Here is a 6,375-nt window from a genome sequence, read left to right on the forward strand (position 1 = left end):
TCTCGATTTCTCGTTGTTCATGATCTAGATGCTGCTTGTCTCCAGTCTCCCATGCAGAGTGTTTCCCCCTGTAAAGTTTCCACAAAACTAGACAGCCATGCATTACCGCCAGAAGAGAGATGAGGCAAGCAGTTAGACAATCAACATCTTTAAGATCAAACTGCCTGTATATTGGACCTGCTGGAGCCTCAATCATAGGCATCATTGTAAAGCAAAGCAAAGCAAATTTATAACGCATTTCATACACGAGGTAACTCAATGTGCTTTACATAATTAAAGGTATTTGAAAACACAGTGATAAAAAGTTCAAAATGGGATAAAAACAATAAAAATGACAAATACAATATTGAAAAATAAACCGCATACAGTGCAAGTAATATGAACAAAAAGTGGATATATTCTAAAAAGCATGAGAAAAATGTTTTGTTTGCTTGTTATATAATATAATAATATAATATCCATCCATTTTTCTTTACCGCTTATCCTCATGAGGGTCGCGGGGAGTGCTGGAGCCAATCCCACCTCTCAACGGGCAGGAGGCCGGGTGCACCCTGAATTGGTTGCCAGCCAATTGCAGGGCACATAGAGACAGACAACAGTCGCACTGACAATCACATCTAGGGGCAATTTTGAGTGTCCAATTAATGTTGCATGTCTTTGGGATGTGGGAGGAAACCGGAGTGCCCGGAGGAAACCCACGCAGGCACGTGGAGAAGATGCAAACTCCACACAGGCGAGTCTGGGATTGAACCCCGGACCTCAGAACTGTGAGCCCAACGCTCTACCAGCTGAGCTGCCATAATATAATATATAATAATAATAATACTGTATAATAGTCGTCGTGTTATTTTCGCCTCTGAGAAGACGCTTTGTGTCAAATCAACAAGACCGTTTTCACCAGCCTCTCGCTTCCCCTGTGTGCGTGTGTGCGTGTGGTGTACTTACGGTGATTCAGGGCGTGTCCATGTTCGATGTGCCTCCTTCTTCATTTTTCCAGTTCTTCACTTGCGTCCACATATCAAATACAACTTTTCTCAGCCCCATCTTTTCTTCCTCATGGGCTCCTTGATGCCCTTAACGTCACATGCCACCTTACCACCCGGGAGTAACTGTACCATCTTCTTTACTTACTTTGCCATCGTTTAACTTACCGTTACCCCTTTTTCTTCATCGTCGCCATCGCCATCACCGTCATTAAATGCGCAGTCTGCCTTTTTCTCTTCACCTCTTTCAGTTCCATGAACCCTTGTCTAATTAGTCCCTTTCGTCTTTCATAGTCTTTTACATTTATATTTATATTATATTTACATCGTCTCTATCAATTTCCTATAACTTCATCGTCAGTTTATCCCAATCATGAATTTTACCCAAGTTGTGCTTTTGCCATTATTTTGCACGCTTCCTTTCTTTATCTCGTTTCTTTTTTTCAACATTAGTCATCATTTGCCGCTCAATTTCAATGTACATTTCATCTGTGGTCGAATTATATTCAGCACATTCATGATCAAATTCACCATCCATGATTATTTATTTAATTTAGTGGTCACTCTTCAACTAAACCCAACCGAATTCCTATCGCTCAACAAATTGAAAAGCCTATATTATTAGTTTTTTCATATATCACCTTGCGACGTCCCAGGCTCAAACCGACGGCAACCCCTCTGTTTTTAAGAGATCCTATCCCCCTTCGGTGTTACAGGTAAACCTCACAGTGCAATTGAAGAGTTTGTTTTCAAAACCAGACATAGGCATTTTTTTCAGATTTACGAAACTCGCGCCAAAATTATCCAGCTCCGAATGGATAATTTTGACGCGAGTTTCGTAAATCTGAAAAAAATGCCTATGTCTCGTTTTGAAAACAAACTCTTCAATTGTACGTCTACAATATACATCATCTACGACAGGATATACAACTTCTCTTTCGCTCTTATTCTCTTTATCTTTTTCTCTTCATCTCTTATTCTCTGATCTTTTATTCTCACTTTATCTCTGATTCTCAATAATTCATATGAGCCATGAACAATCTGATAACAATGACTTCTGTAATTTAGGCAGTTCAATACGCAGAATTCGACAGTAAAAGGCTTCGGCTTACCTTTGGTTTTGGTCGCGACCTGTAGAAGTCATAAGTACAGACGATAACCCTCGACTTGTCCGTAAAACACTCCTATGTTTCTCATATGTCTCCAAAAAATCTCATCTGTTGACGCCTAACGCCCGTCTATGTCCCTCATCTTATGGTCGGGTTCACCAAGAAATTTTAGGGATTTGCAAGTTTGGACCGTACGTGTGTTCGCTGATCAAGGAAGAGATGACCAATGATTAGACAAAGTTAACAGCAAATGGATTTATCACAAAGGAATGTTCCATACAGACGTCTGGGTCTTATCTAAGCATCTGCTGCACACGAGACTTGTGTCTTCTGACAAGATGCCCCAAGAAGAAGACAAAAGCTGCCCAGTAACAAAAGGTTTTTGTATGTATGGTCCTCATGGTAAAAGTGGGTGCCCCCCCCACCCCTTCCCCCTGGTCTGGTACTTGGCCGGTATAGTAACTTTACACTCCTTATCTGGTGTTGTTCGTCTCCACGGCAACCCCTGGGTGAGGAGGATGCCACCAGCCGGTGTTGATTAAATGTATAAGGTCATATTTAAGCAAATGAAAGTGCAATAAAAGTAAAATAGTCTTCACTCTGAAAACCGCTTATTACCCGTATTGCCGCTCCTACGTACAAGACTTGGCAAAAATCACAAGGCCATTGTATGAACTGGTTCAGGTTAAGTTTGCCATGCTGGAACTCCTCCCACATTGTTGCAAGGCTAAGGGGCCCCAACATCCATCTAAAACACCCATTGAATGGAAGGAGAAGCACCAAAGCACCTTGGATAGACAGATAGATAGTGAACATGCTGATCAATGCGTCAGTCCGCACCCTTCCAAACTTTCAGGAGCCATGTCTTGCACATTGGTGGATGGCACCATTCTTTACCTTTTCTCTACTCCCCATTTCACGATATATACTGATAATCACCCACTTACTTAGATGATAAGCACGGAAAAGGTCAACACAGAGGAGCACCGCTGGGTTGGAGAACTGTCAGAGTTCCACTTCAACATCAAATACAGGCCTGGAAAATTAACATTGATGCTGACACCCTTTCATGCATCCCACATGACATCAACAGATATGTGGCATCATGCACAGAGGAACTGTCTCCCAATTTGCTGCGTGCAACCTGGCATGGGAATAGGGCAGCCCACCTCAAAGAAGTTGCATGGATTGCTATCCTCTAAACCTCTTCTGCCGGTGTACTGCCACAGCCTCACCCACATCTGGCCATTGTCAGTCATGAAGAGTTAGCAAATGCACAGCAAGACAACCCTGCCTTAGAGATTTTCTTCTTTTTTTTTCCGTTCAGCTTGTCCCATTCGACCAACGCTGTTGTCACTGATAAAGTCAAAAGGTCATTGAATGGATCTACTTGCAAGCTCCTTTATGAGGAAAACCAACTTTGTTTTGGGAATGGTGTCCTGCCAAACAGCAGAAAGAAAGCAGTTAGTCCTGCCTGTCAAGTATAAGTCACTTGCATTAAAACACCTCAATGACAACATGGGGCATGTTGGCACAGAACATGTACTCCATCTTGCTAGGGAACGCTTTTATAGACCGCTGATCTTCAGTGCCACCGTCTCTAATCCGTACATCATGGCCGGCCTCACCACTGTTTTATAGACTTTGCCCTTCATCCTAACGGAGACTCTTCTGTCAGATAGACCACCAGACACCTCCGCTAACTGCTCCACCGCGCTTGGACCCGTTTCTGCACTTCCTTACCACACTCTCCATTGCTCTCTATTGTTGAGCCCAAGTATTTGAAATCGTTGTCCACCCTCGCTATCTATTCTCCCTGCAGCTTCACTCTTTCCCCACCGCACCTCTCATTCATGCACATATACTCTGTTTTACTCCGGCTAATCTTTATTCCTCTCTTCTGAGTGCGTGCCTCCATCTTTCTAATTGTTCCTCCATCTGCTCCTTGCTTTTATTGCAGATCACAATATCATCTGCAAATATTATGGTCTAAGGGGAAACCAGTCTAACCTTAACCCAAGCATCCTCAAGGCAAATAATGCATGTGTGGTACTCTTTCAAAGCATGAAACAATATTGTTGCTCGCATATAATTACTTCTGACCTGAGTCTAGCCTCCACTACTCTTTCCCATAACTTCATTGTGTGGCTCGTCATCTTTATTCCTCTGTAGTTTCCACAGTTCTGAACATCACCTCTGTTCTTAAAAATGGGAACTACTACACTTTTCCTCCATTCTTCTGGCATCTTCTCTCCCGTGAGTATTCCATTGAATAAGTTTGTCAAAAACTCCACAACCACCTCTCCAAATTGCTTCGATACCTCCAGTGGTATGTCATCAGGACCAACTGTCTTTCCATTTTTCATTCTGTTCAGTGCCTTTCTAACTTCTCCCGAACGACTCATTGCCACTTCCCGGCGATTCACGCTTGCCTCTTCTACTCTTCCTTCTCTCCCATTTTCTTCATTCTACAACTTCTCAAAGTACTCTTTCCATCTACTTAGCACATTACTGGCGTCAGTCAACATATTTCCATCGTTATCCTTAATCACCTTTACTTGGTGCACATCCTTCCCATCTCTATCAAAATATAATCCACCAGCGTGCTTCTACCTAAACTCTTGTAGGTCACTCGATATTTCCTGTCTCTTCTGGAAATAAGTGTTCACCACTGCCAATTCCATCCTTTTTACGAAGTCCACCTCCATATGACCCTCAAAGTTCCTTAGCTGGATGCCGTACCTACCATCACTTCTTCATCGCCCCTGTTTCCTTCGCCAACATGTCATTGAAATCTGCACCGATCACAACTCTCTTTCTGACTGGGATGCCCAGGACTACTTCGTCTAGTTCCTTCAAGAATTTCTCTTTGAACTCAAGGTCACAACCATCCTGTGGAGCATAGCCGCTAATCACATTATGCATAATACCCTCAAATTCAAATTTCGTCCTCATCACTCGATATGATACGGTTTTCACCTCCAATACATTCTTAACCAGCTCTTCCTTTAGAATAACGACTCCATTTTACTTCCCACCTACTCCATGGTAAAATAATTTACACCCTGCTCCTAAGGTTCCATCCTTACTACCTTTCCACTTGCTCTCTTGGATGCACAATATATCAACCTTTCTCCTCATCATCATGTCAACTAACTCCTGAGCTTTTCCTGTCACAGTTCCAACATTCAAAGTCCCTACACACAGCTGTAGGATCTGTGCATTCCTCTTCTTCTTCTGCCAACCAAGCCGCTTTCCTCCTGCCTTTTGCCTTCGACCTAAATTATTTTAATATCTACACCTTGCAGATTAACAGTGCCAGGGGCTGGCGTATTTAGCCCATGCCACGACCTATCCGTTATGGAATTGGTTTGATGAACGCTCATATATGTGTGGCGCAGTTTTACACTGGATGCCCTTCCTGACGCATCCCTCTCCCTCTGCATTTATCCGGGCTTTGGACCGGCCTACAGGTCGCACAATATTGCATTCCTATTAAGGGCTCCATATATTAAAAAAAAAAAACAATCAAGTCAACACATAAGGTACGCAATTCACATACAACCTAATCTATGTTAAAGTTAAAGTCCCAATCGAAGCAGTCAAATAAACAAAGTCAGCACATAAGTAACACAATTCACATACTACCTAGTCTATGTTAAAGTTATAAGGTTATGGGGGTAAGAAGGTTTGAATATGAAAAATATAAAGGATATGTAGATTTAAAGGATTTGGGGATGAAAGAGATTCAAATCAATCGCTCTCACTCCAGTAGTTGCAGATTGAGTCGTCCTCACGATCCTCGTTAGAAGGAACCCTCAGCTAAACCCTAACCCTACAAGATTATGCAGTTACTCACGTTCGATTCTTTTCCAACACCAACAGCCAAAGTTGGACGTTTTGGAGACAAGGTTAGAGAGAGCAGACTGATGGTTTGGACATGTCCAGAGGCGAAAGAGTGAATATATTGGTTGGCATTTCTAGTTCAGTGTAATTTTTAAATTACAGCATTATAAATAACATTTTGGACTTATGGGGCACAACATCACTTTTTGCAATCAGAACATTTAGTGAAAATGATGAGAAACCTTTTTATTATTATTAATCAGTCTCAAAATCCCTGAAGGTTGCTCCACTTTATGGACTAAGTACGAGTTCTTAATAACCAGAGACTTCTTGTTTTGTTGAACTCCAACACACAAAAAAAGATGCACGGAGTGAAATTTTATAGAAATTTTAATGGGAACTCTTCGGGGAATCTACAAAAAAAAGACCAATGCAAA

At 42.1% G+C, this 6,375-nt stretch overlaps 1 protein-coding gene across 1 annotated transcript in view; it reads left to right on the forward strand.

The window, feature by feature from the left end:
* nlgn1 (neuroligin 1) overlaps window positions 1-6,375 on the forward strand; it is a 290,450-nt gene that overhangs the window by 265,392 nt on the left and 18,683 nt on the right. The window lies entirely within an intron of this gene.

Source organism: Syngnathoides biaculeatus, chromosome 7 (genome assembly GCF_019802595.1).
Source record: "Syngnathoides biaculeatus isolate LvHL_M chromosome 7, ASM1980259v1, whole genome shotgun sequence".
In the NCBI taxonomy this organism is placed as follows: Eukaryota; Metazoa; Chordata; class Actinopteri; order Syngnathiformes; family Syngnathidae; genus Syngnathoides; species Syngnathoides biaculeatus.